The following is a 19,991-nucleotide window of genomic DNA, read 5'->3' as shown; positions in this document are numbered from 1 at the left end:
TATCCAATTTTTTGTTGAACTCCAGACTGAGTTAGATACTGGGACAAATCAAACTGAAACCAAATTGCAGGCCCCACCCTTATGAGGAAGGGCTGGAACTGGTCCCAGGGTTCAGAAAAAAGCGGACAAGAAACCAAAAGACGGGAATCATATGAGCAAGAAGGACTTGCCCGGCATTCTCAGCTGTTTTCCTATTCCAGGAAAAAAACGCTAAGTTGTGGACATGGCAAAGTAATCAGGGGCTGTGTTAGGATCTGGTTTCCTAGGTGAGCCCAGGACAGTGACAAAGCCCCCTCCCTGGAACCACGTGGCTCCTTCCCATCACCAGGCAGCTAAGGAGAGACTCTGCTTAGCAACCTCCCCATGAGGTTGGGAAGTGAATGCTCCGTGCCACCCCCGCCCCCGCCCCCCAAACTGGCTTAACTGTGCTGAGTTCCTTTCTCTTGGTCTTTCTACTGAAATTAAGTATCAACATCCTCTATTGGGGCAATGACTTCCTGTTCTGCCAAAGAAGTGGAAATGGTTTTAATGGTTGTTTTTTGTTTGTTTTTACCCTGATGTTGGCTACAAACTTGGGTTTGTATTTTTAGGTTTGACTTCGGGTAGCAGGAGAGATAACAATGAGATTGGGCCAAGGGCTCCAGTAGAGAATCAGCTCAGGCCAACATTCACGTGACTTCTGGGGATAGTCCCAGTGCACTGTCCTGAGAAGGGACATTTCCATAAGTGTCCTTCCTGTGAAAAAAAGAAGAGGTATAAATACAGGATTTCAGATAGGAGCCTCCATCAGCTAACAATCTCCCCAGAGTCCCGCTTACATCTGGGCCTCAGAACAATGATAAAATGTTTCTCCACAAACACTGTGTTTGAAGCATCTGAAAAATCATTTATTTGTAGCTTACTATTAAAGAGCTCTACGACTGAGAGGCAGTTATCTTTAGTCTATACATTTCATCCTTCCTTCAGTGGATAAAGGCTGAAGGGATTGCAAAAGAGAGGACTCCACCTCACTCTATATCACTCCACTTCCCACCAACGTGTTAACTATTTGGGCAAACTTTCTTTGGCAAACAGAAGGTAAGTCTGAAAGAGCTGCAATAACTGGTGACAAAGCTTTCCCCCTGGCAAATTAAAGCAAATAATTTTGCTGTCAAATCTTTATCCCTGAAGTCACATGGCAATCTGGAGCACTTGCCATCAGAGAAACTGCCAAAGTGGGTCCAATGTGCTTGGAGTGAGGATAGGAAACAGAATATTTGACTGAAAAGATAAGACAGAAAACTGAGTCTTTTTTCTGTGGAATGAGCACGGAGAGAATTTTCTAGATGCTTGGTTTTTAAAGATTGCACTTGTGTGAATGGGGCATACCAGGGTATAAAACTAGAGTCATATCCTAGAAACAGGGAATCCTGCTGGGCTGTCTATGTTCTCAGGGAGCCTCCCATGGGTCTCAAATAAATGCTGTGAGACCCAGAGTGGAGACTGGATATTTGGCGTGACAATCATCTTGGAGTGTTTGTTCTCATACACAGACATTAGAAGGGGGCTAGAAACCTGTTGTCTACCAGATGCAGAGCCCTCAGTGGTTACAGCTGCAGGCTCTGCTGTCAGCTGGACAGGGTTACAATCTGGGTACTGCCATCCACTAGCCAATAACTTTTGATGTTTCATTTTCTTCATCTATCAGATGGAGATTATTATATGACTAATATCTATCAAGGGCCTTGAAGAATAAATGCGGTGATGCATGCATACACTTTGGCATGGCCTCAGCCACATACTAAAAGTGAATTTGACACGAGACTATCCACAGTCTCCTGAAGGCCATGTGCAAGGGAATGATGTCATGGGAGGCCCATGTTTAATTCACAAGGGCATTAAAGACCAGTATCAAGCAGGCTTGAGACCGAAGACATCAGTTGTGGAGTTGCCCCTTCATTTTTTTTTAAAAGACAAGGTGATTTGTAGATAGTAGAGATTTGGGGGATCTGCCTAAAGTCAAAATGTTTTAAGTGTCAACAAATTTTTCTTAGGGGTGATACCAAAAATATCATGAAGGGGTGACCCATTCTTCATCACTATATATTGGGCCCTTATATTGGGTCTCCCCCACATGGCTATAGGCTTCTAGAATAGATGAGTAGAAATGTTTCTTGTGTCTGAAACTCTGAAGACATGACAAATTTTCAAAGTCATATTATTTGTTCTCACTACAGTATGTTTTAGACCGTTGTCTGGCACAAAGTGTGCAGTGTAAGTAAATTCATTCATGTATTCATCATTTATTCAACCACGATGTGCTAAGCACCCTTTTGTGTACCAGGAACAATTCTAGGTACTGGATTAATCCATCAGGGAACACTTACCTGTCCTTGTAGAGTTGACATTGTGTAAATACTTCTAATCAGAGGCAAGCAGAAATCACCTAAGTTAATGGGCATTTCTTTGAATTGTTTCCTGGGCTAGTGGTGAATTAACTAAGCAAGAGGAACTCAAATGCTCTGTGAATGGAATGATGTCCAGGCATCCGGAAGGGAAATGGAAACTCCAAGGCAGCTTCCTTGAGGGAGCCATCCTGGAGGAGCACCCAGCCTCTCTCTCCAGGAATGAGGGCTTGTGCTCAATCGCTTCAGTCATAGCCAACTCTCTGCGACCCCACGGACTGTAGCCCACCTGGTGCCTCTGCCCATGGGATTTCCCAGGCAAGAATACCAGAGTGGGTTGCCATGTCCTTCTCCAGGGGACCTCCCCGACCCAGGGATCAAACCTGGGTGTCTCCTGGAGTGTCTTCTGCATCTCCTGCATTGCAGGTAGATTCATTTACGGCTGAGTCACACGAGGACTTGAGTCTCTCTCCATCAATAGGCTAAGTTTTGAAAGCAGACTAAGGACAACTTACATGGCCATGTGGGGTCTAGAGACCACTTCCTCCCCGGGGCATTTCCCAAAGAGGGGCTGTTTGCCTGGCAATGTGTGAGTACAGGTCCAAAAGCAAAGTATGAGAGGAACAGATCTTATGGGCAGGGAAGAAATTTGTGGAGGGGAAGGTCTGAGGAGGGGACTCTTGCAGGCCTGGCTGAGACTCCTGCTACTTCTGCGGCTGGAGATCTCGGGGCCAGAGCGTCTGCGAGGAGGAGGAGGAGACAGTAGTTGGCAGCCAAGTCCTTCGGGGCGCTCCACTCTAAGCCCCAGAGACTGGTTCCGGTCATCAAGCAGGTGTTTACAGAAAGGAAATCAGCTAGCTCACAGAATCAGCGGGAGCCTGAAGAATCAATTTCATGGAACAGCCTCCAAATCTATACTACAGAAGTGCCCTGATAAAGAGGCTGCTGCTTTGTGGCTGCTCTACCAAGAGGCAACCAACACTAGCAGAGAACTGATACCATTTCTATCCCCTTCTGGAAAAAAAAAAAAAAAGCCCTCGACTATCCCCTTGCCAGTGACACAATTTCTACCCTGAGCCTTTTTCCTTAGAAGTCCTCACTTTCAAGTAAAATGTACTCTGTTTGGTGGAACTCAGTTCATACGCCTGCACCCTAATTGCAGAGGAGTTTGGGAACTGATTTTCTTGGTTTCTTCCTAATGAAAGTAGAACTCATAAAGCTGGAATTTCCCAAAAGACCCAAGGTGGGTTAAAAAGTTGCTGGACAGCCAGGAGACATTGCAATTGTCTCTTTCAATCGACCCTTTTGCCAACCCAAGGCCAACACACACCACCCACCAAAGTCAAGCTCAATATGAACTACAACAAAATTCTCTGCCTGACACAGTTCAGGGTGCCCAGATGGAAGCTCAAACAGCTCCTCTGCCTGAAATGGGTATAGCCCAAACTCAAGCAGTAGTGGGCCCTCAAAAGTAAAGAACAAAAAGTAACGGGAGCCATCTCATCTTTTATTGGAGAAAACTGGCAAGCCGTGTTTTCGGTGTGAAACCTTCAGGGGGCATTTTGTGTGTGTGATTAAGGAACTATCAAGCACTCACTGGGGACCTCTCCTTTCTGGCTACTTAATTCCACAGTCTCTTGCCAGAGAGGAGTATCCCAGAATCCTCTCTCCTCTAGGCCTTCTAAAGGCTCAAAACACAATTGTCCAGAGCATCACGCATGTTATGACTCCAAGCTGGGAGTGCTGACGTTTCTGTGCCGGGCAGCTGTGAGCCAGAGTCAAATTCCCTTTCGGGGCTCACAGTCTCCCAGTTTCTCTCTGCATCCATTTCCTCCTAAGTGGTTCTCCGGAAAATGACCACAGTCACGTGTGAGGGTCATTCATCCTTACCTGTTTACCGTGGAGTCCTGGCCACCCACGATGGTCCCTCGGGAAGGTGTCCTGTGACCAGTTAGAGGAGGTTGCCCCACAGTTTCTCAGGAACCGGCACCGGAACTGGTACTAGTATCCGGTTCTTTGCTCTCCCTTGATGGTGCCGCTTGTTCCAGGATATCTGCATTTACTGGAGGACAGAGACTGAAGCCAGAGGACTGGGTTTCCTCTTGTGAAACATCAGTCACCTTTGAGCCCCTGTGCTAAATATCGCTGTGTGACAGCACAGTGTTTCTCAGGAAGCCACCCGGAAGGGAAAGGTGAGAGGCGTGGGCAGTCCCGTGGCGTCCGCACCTGGATGAATGCCTGATGCCCTCCGCTCACAGGCCGTGGGGAGCACGGGGCTGGAGAAGGAAGGGCGTCCATCTGGAGCTTCACTTTCCCGCGTCTCTCACTCCCTCACACTCAGGAAAACACTGGCCTCCGTCCCGCCAGCCAAGTTCAGATTCTGTTACCCTCTCAGCTGAGAAAAGCGCGTGCTGGAGGAGAATCCGTGTGGTTTTTCAAGTTCCCTTCTGTCTTAAAATCAGGGAATTGCACATTATGGTCTGGGGAGCCCTCTGGGCCGGGCTGGCAACCCTGTGAGAAGGTGGACAGAGGCGGGGTCCCCTCTGAGGAGAAAGGTTCAGTCAGGGCTTAGACATCCAGGGGCTGTGAGTGCATCTTCTCATCAGAACCTAGAACAGGAGCCATCAAGGCCCCGGCGCCAATAGCCCAGATGTTCCGATGACAGCGAGAGTTTATTCGTCTCAACAGGAGGGGAACGTTCTCAGACTCTTGGGCTTGGGGCCATCTGTCTTCATGCTCTCTGCACTGGTCTCTGCTCATTCAATATTTCGAGTTAAAAGCAAGGCATGGGCCTGCCAACCCGCGGACTTTCTCACTGCATTTCCATACCTGTCGCGTCAGTCGGACTACCCAGTCCTGTTACTCAGCTGAACAAGTGCTGCAAATTTAATTTGAACTTGAGTTTTCCAAGAAGTGTCTTAATCTGAGTCTAAGACTAATGTCAATCTATTAAGCATATTATGCATTATGCAAAAATGTATGCTGTTAGTCACTAAGTCGTGTCCGACTCTTTGTGACCCCATGGACTGTAGCCCTCCAGGCTCTTCTATCTGTGAGATTTCTCCCACCAAGAATACTGGAGTGGGTTGCCGTTTCCTTCTCCAGGGGAATCTTCCCAACCAAGGGATCAAACCCTGGGTCTACCCGCATGGTGGGCGGGTTCTTTACCATCTGAGCCAAATAACAGTATGTAAGCTGTTTCCCACCTGGCACAGTTTTAGAATAAAACCATAATGCATGAAAGCCTGTCAGCCCCCAAGAAGCAATTCTGTTTGACTCGCGTCCTGTGCCTGTGTTCCTTGACTGCCATAAAGAAGGTGGATGTCTGGACAACTCTGCTCACAGTGCTTTTCTCTTCCATCAGCACATGATCCAGCTTCTTTTTTCCTCTGAAATCTTGGGGGAAACTCTCTCAAGTACTAGTCTGGGCACATCTTTTTCCCCTACTCTTTTTGCTTTCTGCCCTGTGGAAGCTCCTGGGCTTAGACATACTGTCTGGCAACACAGTACCCTGGGAACGGTGAGGAAGCGCAAGACTCATACAGTAGGGCAGTAGTTCTTGAACTGGGATCAAAGCTAACAGGGCAGATAAAAGTTCATCCCCTGCCCATAGGGGCCCACCTCCACCTGCCTTCTCACTCTGCAAAATACTTTCTTCTAGATTTGTGGTAGCAACTCAGGTAAAGAGCAAAAGGTGGGGTGACATCTGTGGGACAGAGGGAGAGGAAATACCAAGCCCTAAGAAAGACAGTTGCTGTGAACTGGTGATGGACATTATCGGTGTGAAAACAGGAGGAGAGGGGGGAGTCATGGTGATGCTGACTGGCCAACATCAGTCTGCATATCAGGGATACTGGGGCAGGCTCAGTAAATAATGACAGTGCTGGTCTCTACCGTGCCGAGTGTGTCAGTTACTTTACACAAGACGTTCCATTTATTCCTCACAACGACTCTTCAAGGTAATAGCCTTCTGTTGTCAGGGCAAAACTTAAAGCTCAGAGAGATTAAACCATTAGGAAGTGGTGGAGTTGGGATTTGAACCTGGGTAGAATGACTCAGAGACCATGCTTTAACTTCCACTCAGGCTTTACTGACAAAAGAAGGTTCCATTTGGGAGTGTGGAAAGAGGCTCAAACAAGGCCCCTGGCATGTGGGCAGGACTGATGTTTTCGGCATGAAGAAAGATAGGAGCTGGGGGAAATCCCACTCGTCACAAGACACGCTGCTCTAGGAAATGCTGCATCGGCATGATCTCAGCCCAGCCAACGGCTGCAACAAACAACCCAGGAGAGGAACGCCTGATCACAGAAGTTTACTTCCTGCTCACACCAGCTCTCATCAGACAGGCCCAGTCAGGCAGCTCTCCTGGGCTTCTCCTCCACACAGTGACCTGGGGACCCAGGCCCCTGCCCCTCAGTGATGGAGGTGACAGGAGAGTGAGGGGACACAGCAGCTACTTTACCAGAAAGCGCCTCCTCCCTAGGGCTCACGTGCCACTGGCCAGAATCAACCACCTGGGTGGACTGGGGGTTCAGAAACGTAGTCCCTGGCTGGTCAGCTGCTTCTTAATGGCAACTCTACACTCTAGAAGGAGACCATGGCTCTTCAGGGATCAACCAGCCATTCCATTCACAGGCACACTTGACAGAGTGGAGAGTGATACCATGGCCCCATGAATGACACTGGTGAATGACGCTGGAATTTCAGCATTGTACGGGCTGTGCTGGAAGTGGGATGCTCCAGGGACTTTGATGGGGGCTTCCCTCAAGCAGCGGACCCTGGAGGCCAAGCCCATTCTGCAAGCATCTGGGGCTGTTGAATCTTGGCCAAGGCTCCCAGATTGGGGTCTGCCCTCGCATGTGGTCCAGTGTCCCTGAACTTGACTCCAGAAGGCAGCCTTACCAAATAACTGGTTTCTGAGAGCAAGATCACCCTTCTTGTGAATGTCAGTTACTTAGCTAGTGTCAGTTACGTCTGGTCACATGACTTACTGAGGGTTGTTTTTTTTTTTAAGTTCCTATTGATGGACCACTCTGGGAGTTCAGGCAAAAAAAAAAAAAATTGAATTCCAGGATCTAAATCTGCAGACTAAAGACATTCACAGAAAGAATTTGAATAAATGTGGCTGTCAGAAGGGAAAGGGGCCAGAAAAAAAAAAAAGGGTAGATAGATTCTAAGGAAAGAAAAACAACAACAAAACCCAAAACAAAAAAAACCCACCAGGTTGTTCTTAGAGTCATATTTCAATTCCAAGTTTTTATGTCTTTTTTCCCCCAAATTGTCATTAATTATGGATTGTGTGTCCCTTGGAAGTTTGTTAATATTATTAGTTTTGGAAAGACGTTTCCTGCTTCTTTTCCATATGCGACTATTTATTTAAGCAGCTGGTTCTCATTTCTGAGTGTAATTTCAGTGGTCCTGCTACAGGCTGAAATGTCTCAAACGAAGCTTGAATAAATAAATTACTTTGATGTTTGTTTTTTAGGAGTGGTTGAATGCAGTATTGAATCGATTGGTACGAACCTGGCCCCTCTTTAGGAAAATGTCCCTAGATGGAAATAATAGTGGATTTGAAAATTTTTGAGTTGCATATTTTCTGAAAGGCCAGCACTCTCTCTGTACATCTGACACTTTGTACTTGGAAAATGATCTGTAACTACTCTTCAGAATGCCCCTCAGAGGAAAACTGCAAAATTTCCCTTAGTTTCCAGATGAGGAAACAGGCTTTGGAAACACAGGCCTCTCTCCCAAGGTCACGGGGAGAGCGCCGACCTTGGAGATCCGAGTCCCAATTTCTCAGCCAGTTTGTCACTCCGTTGGCCCATCGCACCTTCGTGAAGCTGCTTTCTTCCCCACCAAATAGGCAAAAAGAACACAGGGTGAATTCACACAGACCTAGCTATGAGAAGTTGCAGAGCCACTGTAGGAATTTCCACTTGAAATGAGAGCCTGAGTCAGTGTTGTACACAGAAGCAGTCACATCAAAAAGGCTCGGTGAGAATTTGCTGTATGACTCAGGGAACTCCAACGGGGGCTCTGTAATAACCTGGAGGAGTGGAAGGGAGATTCAAGAGGGAGGGGACATATGTACACCCATGGTTAATTCATGCTGATATATGACAGAAATCAAGGCAATATTGTAAACCAATCATCAATTAATGAAAAATATATTTAAAAAAAATTTTTTAAGGCTCCATGAGGCAAAGTTTTTCCTCTACTTGCAGTCTCTTTATCTACCAGGCTGCCTCACCTGCCTCACTCTCCTCTGACCCACCTCCCCCTCCTCTAGGACATCTCCCTACAGTTCTGTTTCTCGGGTTAGCACTCCAGCATCCTTCTTCTCCAAGGCAACCCGCTTCACCTCACTGCACAAGCGCAGCTGGACAGGGCTCAGACGGAGAGGGCTTGGGGGCCCAAGCACTTCTATATCCAGGAGGTCCAGGTGTGGGCCGCAGTGGGCTGGAGCAGGCTGGGATCCTCCAGCAGCTCAGTGGGGTACGGCAGAGTCTAGCACAGCAAGAGCTTGTGACCTTGGCTACAAGGAAGGCGGAACTCTGAACCAGAGTTGGTGTCAGAGGCAGCATACAGCAGACCTTGCTGTGGACTCAGGGAAAAGGGCACTCTGGACATGCAGTCAGAAATCCTGTCCTCAAATCCAGCCTCTGACAGTTGTCAGCTGTGTGACTCTGGACAAATAGATTAATTTCTCTGAACCTCAATTTCCTCCTCGATAAAATGAATGCTGCAACAAGATTAGCAAAGACTTATCTATCTCTTAAAATATCCCAGATGTTGTTCTGAGCACTTTGTGTATACGAGTTCATTTAGTCCTGACACCAGCACTCCAGACTGTGTCTATCATTATGTACAGTTGTACTGCACCAATGTACTAATTAGTACAACCGTATCATTGTACCGTTATGGAAATGGAAACACAGAGCAATCTGCAACTTACCCAAGACATTATGGCTTACGTGGCTGAGCTAGAATTTGAACCCAGGCAGACTGACTCCATTATCTCCTAGAGTAGCTAAGGGTTAACATTTGTAAAGCTCCTAGTTCCATGGCTACCACAAGGTATATAATTAGTAAAGACGTAGAGATAGGGACTTCCCTGGCAGTCCAGTGGTTATGACTCCACACTTCCACTGTAGGGGATGCAGGTTCCGTCCCTGGTCAGGGAACTAAGATTCTGTATGCTGAGAGGTGCTGCTAAAGAGAAAAAAAAAAAGGATGTAGAAATGAAAAAGCCTTAATGGGAGAGTAGGGGTAGTGGGGACGGGCAGAGATGAAAGTCAGGATAAGACCCTCAGAGAAAAGAGGTTGAATGGCTATGTGAAAAGCCAGGCTGGACAGAAAGACAGGCAAGCTGCACTGACAGTCCAAGTGGGGGCCTGCATTTGAACTCAGGTCTCAGCTGAGCTGTCACTTCTTCCAGGAAGCCTTCCCTGATCTTGCATGACTGAATTAGGGGCCCCTCTTCTCTAGTGTATCCTCTAGCATGGGAACAACGGTCCCACAGCAGCGCTGGCCCCCTGCATTATAATCACTCAAATTTGCTTCTTCTCCCCACTGTGGGCTCAGCAGTGACTTTGGCCCGCTCTCCTCTGTGGCCCCCGGGGGACCCAGCACCCCACCTGGCACACAGGTCTCAAGAGCTCTGCTTGGGTAAATGAATGAATGAACAAACAGGCACAAAGGGTCCCAGGGCGAGCAGACTGACAAAAACCTTCCTGCCTCTCGACAAAACATTTAGAATCTCAGAGCCCCAAGGCCCTCTGAGCAGCCTGCCCAACTTCATTCCTGCCTCACCTGTGGCGGGTCTGTGAGGCCTGCTGCTAACAGGGGACCACATCAGGGCTTGAAGGAGGACCCTCTCACCCTTTATGGAGCTCCAAGGCTTTCCCAAGGGAGTTGGTATACTGTCTGGAGCAAGAGTACCACAGAAATGCTCCCCCAGCACAATGTGTAAGTAGCAGCTTTTCTTGCCGAGGCCTTACCCTCAACGTGGCAGGCGCTGGGGTCACTTGCCCCGGCTTCCAGCCTGGCCACCCCGGATCCTTCTTCCTCACAGACACAGGCTCTTCCTGCTCCTTCCAGGCCTGGGGGTGGGGGGCTCTCTCAGGGGAGTGTCCATGGGAACCTCTAGGGGAATTCCGAGCGCTACAGGGAGCGCCTGCCCTCTGAACTTGGCCTTTCTCACGGTTGCTCAAGAACGCTGGCACGGATTGGGACACTCAGCACAAAATGCCTTGGTTTTTCTCTCCCCAGCACGGTTGCTCCAGCCAATCCCCAGGATTCAGAAATGCCTTATTATGTGAGCTGGAAACCGGCAGGCCAAGCTGAAATCGGGTTTGGGCACAAAGTGTAAAATCAATGTCTGATCACCTAACAGGCCCGAGGTCAGCTTGTACGGTTTTCTTCTGAAGTTTCCATCAGGCCAGGTTATTTCTACAAAGCCAGGCAGGCAAAGCCATCGTCACCAGGGGACTGGACACAGAGTCCAGGCTCGGCCCTTCCCAGCTGGGGAAAAACTGGGCGTGGGACATGTAACTCTAGCCTGTACTCTCTGCATCTCCTTTTCGGGATGCAAGATTGAGCAGGAAACACAGGTCAAAGCAGTTACAGCGCTGAGAGATCCAGGCGACTCTCGTTGGCAGAGATAAAGGGCTTCCTGCTAATCTGTTCTCTGGAAAACGCACGTCAGGGAACGTTCTGGACAGCCCTCGGATAGCCCACCATAACACAAGTTCTCCGTAAATGACACTGGTGTTGTAAGATACGAGAAACAATGTAGCCAGAGCTGACAACGGCTGACAAAGCAGGCTGGCTTGTGAGAGCATGACCACCTCCATGTTTGCCCTTGACCGAGAGCGGCCAGCCCGTGTGGATCGGCTGAGGGGACTGCGGCCTCGAAGGGTGAACTAATGGGTCAGGACAGTGCCAAGACTCAGAGGCTAGCCCCGAGTCTTCTGGAGAGACTCATGCAAGGCTGAAAGTGAAAGTGAAAGTCACTCAGTCGTGTCCGACTCTTTGTGACCCCATGGACTTCTCTAATAGCTCAGTTGGTAAAGAATCCACCAGCAATGCAGGAGACCCGGTTCGATTCCTGGGTTGGGGAGATCTGCTGGAGAAGGGATAGGTTACCCACTCTAGTATTCTTGGGCTTCCCTTGTGGCTCGGCTGGTAAAGAATCCGCCTGCAACGGGAGAGACCTGGGTTCGATCCCTGAGTTGGGAAGATCCCTGGAGAAGGGAAAGGCTACCCACTCCAGTATTCTGGCCTGGAGAATTCCATGGACTGTATAGTCCATGAGGTCACAAAATGTTGTACAAGGCTATGACCCAAGTAAACGGAGATGATGGTACCTGCTCTACCTCTCAGGGCTGTCACCAGGTTTAAACTAAATGACAGAGTGTGTGTGACTGTGCTGGCTGTTAAATGCCACTGTTTCTCACTGCTAGCCCCTGGGGCTCGCTTGCCAGTGGCTCCCCGTTCATCCTGCCGGTTAGCGGCAGTTCTGGAGCAAGGCAAGCAAGACCCTTGGGATGCAAAGTGGAAGACGGTACCGATACTGATCTAAGCTGTGGCTTCTGTACCTGCACACCCCACGCCCAAATGCTCACAGAGGTTCAGCCTAAATGCCGGTTCTTACCGCCCCCGTTTACAGACACGTGCCTCGCTTCACTGATGCAGCACCACCCTCAGGAACATTCCTGGGTAGCTGTCTTTTTGTTTGTTGTTTTTTGTCTTATCTTTTTGGTGTGAATTCCCCAGGGGTAGTTGTTTTAATGATTTCAGTTTCTTTTGTTCCCTCCAGTGACAATAGACTGGTTGCTTTTAATCAACAAGGGAGCATTCAGAGCCTGAGTTGGGCTGCAGAAATTCCTGAAGGTGGTGGAACCGGGGAAGTCCTTGCTTCCTGTCTCTGGAGGAGGTGGGTCTGGGCTGAATGAAAGGAGGACAAGATGGCTCAAGTGGCTTGGATTCCACGGCTGTCAGGGTCATCCACGCGCCCATAGGCGGCCTGCACCGGGCTGCCAGAGGAAAGAAAGCTGGCCAAGGACGGGAGCAGTCAGCAAGGACGGGCAAGGAAGAAGAAATCCAATCCTTGGAAAAGGAGCCCGAATTGCTAAGAAGGAAAAAGAATCACCTGGAATGCAGAGCCTGCCAAGAGCAATCAGGGCAATCATGTGGGCATCATTGTCCCCAATTCCAAGGAAATCATGACTCAATCTGGTTTAAGGAAAATAAAATCTATAGTGTTTAATGATTCTGTTCCCATAATAACACTCAAGGAACCAACAACATCTTAGCTCTGCTTGGGGAAAAACATAAGCCACTCTAACGGAGGGAGGTTTAAATACAAAGCTCTCTCTGATTCACCTCTGCCTCCCTTACCCCAGACCTACTGCTCTAACCGATATTGACATAACAAATGCCAAATCACTAAGCTGTTGAGATTATGTTCTGGGGCATCTTGATTACAACTCCCCCGTGATCTTTGTGTCTGTATTTCATCTGAAGCCTAACCTGTGCTCTCAGATCCCACAGACATAAGCTTAGGGCCAGAGAACAGTACACACAGTTGATTTTTTTTTTTTTTCCATGCAAGAAAATGATAGAACAAGTATAGTAGCTTTCAGAAAGATTCCTTATCTCACACTGTTTAACATGTAATTTAGAAATGCACTCTTTTTGTCAGTAGTATCGTGTTAGTTTTCTGGAGCTGCTGTAACAAAGCACCATAGACAAGGTGGTTGAAATACCTAGATCAAGGCCTCAGAAGGTTGTTTTCTGCTGAGGCTTCTCTCCTTGCCTTGCAGGTGGCCGCCTTCTCCCTGTGTCTTCATGGGGCCTTTTCTCTGTGTGTCCACAACCCAATTTCTTCTCCTTATATTGGACTTGGGCCCACTCACATGACCTCCTCAAGTACCTCTTTACAGACCCTGTCTCCAAATAGTACATTCTCAGGTCCTGGGGGGTTAGGACTCCAGCATATGGATTTGGGGATAGGAGACACAAATCTGTCCATACCATGTACTAGTGATGATAATTGCATTAATAGTTAACGTTGCTTGAATGGTTACTGTTCAGAGTTGTGCTGAACAGTCAACTTGAGTTTAATCCTGAAAATAGTTTCATATTATGGATGCCATGATTCTTCTCATTTTACAGATGGGTGATGGAGGCTTTAGGAGTGACTTGCCCAAGGTCACATTCCTAAGAAGTATAGAATTGAAGTACAAACTACAATATAATGGGAACCCAGGTGTGTCCAGCGCCAAAGAGGCCCAAGCTTCAGAGGATCCTGAAATTATTTCCTTCTCAGGCAAATTAATGAAAACAACTTACGAACCCTTAGTTGTTATACACTGAAGAAATATCTTTTTTTTTTTTTTTCCTGACTGTGCAACACGTGGAACTTCCCTGACCAGGGATCAAACCCGTGCCCCCTGTGTTGTAAGCACAGAGTCTTAACCGCTGGACCACTGGGAAGTCCCTAATGTGAAATATCTTTGAAAGAGAAATAATGCCTCAGGCATTTCAAATTTTAAAGAAAGAATATAATATATGCCATTATTGGATGAGAAAAAGTTTCACAAATGAGAAGTGTTTTAAAGATTAAGCTAAAGAAGAAAAGCAATGAACAATTAAATTTTATTTGTTGATGTTCTTGGCACTGGATTAGAAAATAAATGCTGATTATCCATTTTGGAGAAAACCCAGCCCTGAAGAACATACTTTGTACTATGAAATTTGAACCTTACACAAAGACAAGAACAGGAGCTAAATTGAGTAGGTAAAAAAAAAAAATCTATGTTTATTTTTCTCCACTTTAATTATAAAATCATCTAGTTTTATTGATAGACTAAGACTTATCTGAAGATAAGTTTAATCTGGTTTTAAGTTTTATCTGGTTTAATTCTTTCATTCTCCTTACCTATCTCAAGATTCCTATTTATGGTAATTTATTCAAAACAGTTTATCAATGATCCAGTGGGTCACTTTTAACATATACCTGTTTTACCTATTTCTTTGCTCTCTGCCCCTGTTATCTGATGCATTCTAGCTAGATATTGGCCAGCTAATCTTAACAGGTAATAAAATGAGTAACTATGATCTGAAATGATTCTTGAGCTGAATATTTCAAACATTCCAGATAAACCTAAATTGGGATTCAAAATGTTAGAAATACTCAGCAAATGTGGCTGGTATTTGAATTAACTAGTTAATGTCAGCCATAGTTCTATAATTAGCAGCAATGAATATGCAATTGTCATGACAAAAAATGTATACCTCCAACATCTTCTGTATATGATTTTTCAAAGCTACTGTAAAAAGCAAGATGGAAAGATTTAGTTTATGCCCTTTAAGAGTCGAGGCAATATTTTAAGATCAATGATATGCTTTGTATATATGATTAAAGATCCAAACTGGCATAAATTGGTATTACCTGCTAACCTTGAATTTATCCACAAGGAATGAACTAGAGAAAAAAAAGAAAAACACAGTTCTTAACTGAAACCTTCCATCTGATCTGAACATAAATCCACTTCATGCTCAGCTCCTAAACACATAATGTACGGTAGCTAACAAAAGCATTGGATAGAAGGATTAAGTGACCAGAGTCAGTAGTGGCTACATCAAGACTTTAATTGCAACAAACGCTAATTAACAAACCCTCAGTGGAGAAGTAGTCCCTTTATAATAGAATCAACATTGCTTTTTAAAATCATAAATAGTGCAACATAGGGTCAATGTCAACGTTAATTTTACCACAAAGATACACACACGCACACACAGGTTCACAATTTTATACAGCAAAAATATCATTCTGTTCCCAGTTTCTATTGATAGGGAAAATGGTATGTAGCAGTTGAGTCTGTTTGCAGGAGTACCTAGCAAATATACTGCACACCCCATCTTCACCCTCCAGCGTGGGGATCCCCCTCCTCAAGCTCATTCTAATCTCCATACCCGTTCACTCTTCCTTTAACTTCTCCCCCTACACACTACAAATCCCAAACACTCATATTTTCCTCCACAATATTTGAGTTTACTATCTTGTCCTTGCTACACTATAAGCTCTTTGAAGGCAGGTGGAAATTGTTCTGTTAACTTTCTAACTGCCTAGGACTAGTAGTCATCCATAAATGTTTACTTAATAAATGAATAAATTAGTATCTTACTTATCAAATCCAGTCCCTCCAATCTGTTGTTGGAAGTATATGCCTTTATGTCAATATATGATTTCACATTTCCAGTGACAAAGTACATTTCAAAAATGCATCATCTTGTTGATAGAATGATCACTGTACACATTCAGCTACTTTGCTGAATATTAAACTGGCTTATCAGAATAAAATGCAAGAACACTAAGATTAGATTTTTTTCAATAATCCAGAGTGACTAACTCTCTGCAGTATCTAAAGAAATGGACTCAACAAACAAATATTCTTTTTAATTTTTCCAAGAAGAGAACTTTAGAGGATATTGAATAATTACTCTTGCATCTTGCTATGTGACTCAGATTTTAGGACACAGTGAGAATAAGACTGTGATCTGGAAATCCCCCTAAATGGGTACTTGTGGTCCAGCCCATTGTGAAATTCTGTGGCATAGCATAGACCTGTTGCTAGGCAACTTTGACGCTGGGACCACGACTCTCTGCCTCAACAAAGCTGTGCTCCAGCCCAAGTAAACAACCCTGCTGCTTTAAGCAGGCAAAGAACTGTCAACACAATATTTTCACTCAGCTCTGAAAACCTATGATTTCCAAGCTTGGAGGGTACACAGTACTCTCTTGCTAAGAGGAATCTGCTACTTAAAATAAGAGGAGGCATACTTAAAAGCTAGGTCATAGACCATATGACTCTGAAAGCTAGGCGTTCAGAAAACAGGGTCACCATTGTGTGCTTGAGTAGTTGTTTTGTTTTGTTTTCTGTTAAGCCCGAGTGAGGAATATTGAATGCAGGTGTCCATATTTGCATACGTACCTCCCATGTTGCGATTCTGTTTGCCAATGGCAATGACTCTGTTGGGTTTTTTTTCTGTTAAGCAAGAGAACTGTTTGCATTGGCCAGGTCTGAGTGGGATGCTCTGCTCAAATTGTCTGCTTTTAATGTAGAGTCTTACCTAGCACCTGAAATTCTAACCTTATGGCAGAACTTTCTGAGGGAAAGACAGTGAAGGGGGCAAAGTCAGACTCCTTTTATGCCCTCCTCTCTGTGTCAATATCTTAGGAGATAGATTTTGGATGTAACAATCTTTCAGATAGGGAGTTGTTATATCACTGGAGTTCCCTTGAACTGTTTTTGAGTAATTCTCCAAAAAACCAGGAAGCTCCCAGCCTTCTTATTCTTTTACACACAAACATGCACACACACACACACACCATATATATTCTCTACCTTTGACTCTGCACATTTTTTTGTAAAATAAGACAGTACTCTGTGGCTCAGATAGTGTTAGGGTTCAGGTGGGTATTTTGAAGTAGGCACAGTGCTATGTGGTGATTTTAAAACATATTCACATATTCTTTGGCATGCCTCCCTTCACAAAGTAAAAGCTAATGCCTCTTCTCTTGTTCATGGGCCTGATTTATTGACTTGCTTCATAGGAATAGAATGTGATAGAAATGAGGCTATGTAACTCAAGTTTAGGTCATAAAACCAATAGCTTCTGCCTGGAACACTCTTAAGACTGCTTTCTTTGGTGGAAGCTGGTTACTATGTTCTAGAGACGCTTAAGGGGCTCTGTGGAAGAGGTCAGGAAGGGAGGAGCTGAGCCTCCTACTAATAGCCAGCATCAGCTTGCTAGCTATGCAAGTGAGTTTTGGAAATGAATCCTCCAGACTGCCAAGCCTTCAGGTGATTGCAATCCCAGCTGACATCTTCACTGCAACTTTGTCTGAGATTTTGAACCCCCAACGCCCAATCAAACTACTTTCATAGTCCTGACCCATAGAAACTGTGCCAGTTCATAACTGTTGATTCAAGCCACTCAGTCTGGAGGTAATCTGTTGCACAGCAAACAGATACACCGACACTCCTTTTTCCTATGCCCAGAACAAATAATACCAATTGATTATGGAACCCTTGCCCCATTGACCCTGGGTGTAGCTTTGTAACCCTTCAGCAGTTACATTTCACCAGGCAGCCACCACCAGAAAAGATCAAATGTATTTGCCAACATGTGCTAGGGGACCAACAAGAACTGATTACCATTCAGCGCAACATTTTAGAAAGTACCCTTTTACTATTAATTGTAAATGACGACTGACTTTAGCAACCCTTCCACTGTGATGTAGACACTGTTGCACAGTATTTACAACTGCGAATGGGTAAAAAGTATGACCTGTGGGGACATTTACCAAATTTAATTTGTTTCTGCTCTGTTTCCCATGGCCTTTTAAACTTACTCTACAATAAGCTGACGTCATGCACCAGTTCAAGGATTTGGTCAAAGTGAATTTTGTGAGTATAACCCAGGTCCCTGGGCCACTGGAGGGTAGAAGTAAAAACAATCACTCTCAACAATGGAGCTGGGGAGGGATATCAGCAAATTGGTGGAGTGGGTAAGCTGTAAGCTCGTGTTCCCCCACAGAAACACCAAAAAAAAAAAAAAAAACCAAGCTGAAACTGTCAGAACCAACTTTGTCAGAACTCCAGAAAACAGTCAGAGGCTTACAGCAACCAAGTAAATGCTGAATCAAGAAAAAAGCAACTCAAAAATGGAAAGTTTTGTGGCCTTTCCATTTGCTCTTACCCTACTCCCTCCCCAGGGAAGGCCATTTTGGAGAGACAGCAGCTGTGTTCCCTGTGTTGGGATCCTGTTCCTTGGTTCCAGAAGAAGCAGAGCAGAACTTGTTCACACATTATCATGCATGCCTGTTCTAACCTGTCCGGGGGTTACCTGAAGGTGCTTGTCTCAGGTTTCCCTAACTCAGACCTCAGGCCAGAAAAGCAGTGGGCATTGCTTGAAAATGTTGTTAGGTAAACTAACAACCTATGGACGTCTGGGGCAAAAGATTATGGCCCAGATATACAATAGATTACCTAAGTCCCAGGAGGAAAAGCTGGGGAAAATTCTTCAGGAATTGGGACATTCCCAAAGCATTTGAGTATACAGGCAAATTTAGAAAGCCATGCACAATCTCAAGGTAAGATCCATGCTCAGAAAAGACCTGAAAAGATCCTCAGTTCTCACCTTGTGCCACCTAGGCTCAGTATAAGCCTGACTAAGTTAGAGAGACCCAGCAGAAAATCAATCTGTGAAGACTGAGAGAGGTGCTTGCTTTTTGTGTTCTGCTTTTTCACTTCTGGACTTTTATTTTTGTTTTGCATTAACTTCTGGCATTTAAGGAAACTTTGTCAAACATTAGCTGAACACAGAGCTTCCCCAGCGGCTCAGTGGTAAAGAATCTGCCTGCAGTGCAGGAAAGGCAGGCAGATGCTGGTTAGATTCCTCAGTTGGGAAGATCCCCTGGAGGAGGAAATGGCAACTCACTCCAGTATTCTTACCTGGAGAATCCCATGGACAGAGGATCCTGGCGGACCACAGCCCACGGAGTCGCAAAGAGTCGGACACGACTGAGCATGCGCACACGCGCAGCTGACCGTAAACAAATAACAGTCACCACACACGTCAAGGAACATCTTTTGCAAAAAATAGTTTGAGAAGTCAACAAACAGGCAATCATAGCCTTCAAAAACCAACAACAAAAAACAAAACCCAGCAAATCTTGGGGAAGGTAATTATCCTAACTTTCAGAGCTATGACAACACAATATTCAAATACATAGTTTTCAACAATAAAAAACCATAAAGCATGCCAAAAAAAAAAAAAAAAAGCCCAGAAGACTCGGCAAATTTAAAGGACCAGATAAATGTGCAGAGGAAGCACATTTATCTGGTCCTTTAAATTCCTTCCCTGAGGAAGCCCAGACATCAGACTTATGAGACAAAGACTTTAAAACAACTGTCTTAAATATGCTCAAAGAACTAAAGGAAAATGTGCACATCTTCCTTTAATTAAGCATGCAGAAGCAAATCAGAAGAACAATGTATGAAAAAAATGAAACCGTTGTAAAAAGGAACCAAATACACATTCTATAGCTGAAAAGTATAATGCCTATAATGAAAAATTCAGTACAAGGATTCGGTAGTAGATCTGAAGATTCAGAAGGAAGAATCAGCAAACTTGAAGATAGGATTGTTAAAGGTACCCAGACTGAGGAGGAGAAAAAAGAAAAGAAAGAAAAATGAACAGAGCCTAAGGGACCTCTGGGACTATTAAGTGGACCAACATATGCTTTATGGGAGTCTCAGAAAGAGGAGAAAGAGAGAGAGAGAGAAAGGAGTATAGAGAATATTTGTAGAGTAATAGCCACAAACTTTCCAAATTTGATTAGAAATATGAATCCATGTACCTAAGATGAAAAGACAGCATGCTCAAAGCAACAGGAGAGAAGAGACTCATCATAGTCCAGGGATCCTTTATAAGATGAATTTTTGATTTCTCATCAGAAACCATGGAGGCCAGAAGGTAATGGGATGATATACTTAAAGTGCTGAGGGGGGGGGGGGGGTGGGAACTGTCATT

The 19,991-nt window shown here is 45.3% G+C and overlaps 1 long non-coding RNA gene across 1 annotated transcript; it reads right to left on the bottom strand.

Annotated features, from left to right (window-relative positions):
• Window positions 1–416: 416 nt before the first annotated feature.
• On the bottom strand, window positions 417–4,495 carry LOC147359123 (uncharacterized). The gene is made up of 2 exons (XR_015140543.1): window positions 4,275–4,495; window positions 417–735 (listed from the first exon to the last, which is right to left on the bottom strand). It is a non-coding gene; the product is annotated as an uncharacterized LOC147359123 (long non-coding RNA).
• Between the last annotated feature and the right edge of the window lie 15,496 nt (window positions 4,496–19,991).

Source organism: Bos grunniens, chromosome 14 (genome assembly GCF_055505025.1).
Source record: "Bos grunniens cultivar Pamir isolate PY7600 chromosome 14, Bosgru_T2T1.0, whole genome shotgun sequence".
Taxonomy (NCBI): domain Eukaryota; kingdom Metazoa; phylum Chordata; class Mammalia; order Artiodactyla; family Bovidae; genus Bos; species Bos grunniens.
This window is presented reverse-complemented; position numbering and strand designations above follow the sequence as displayed.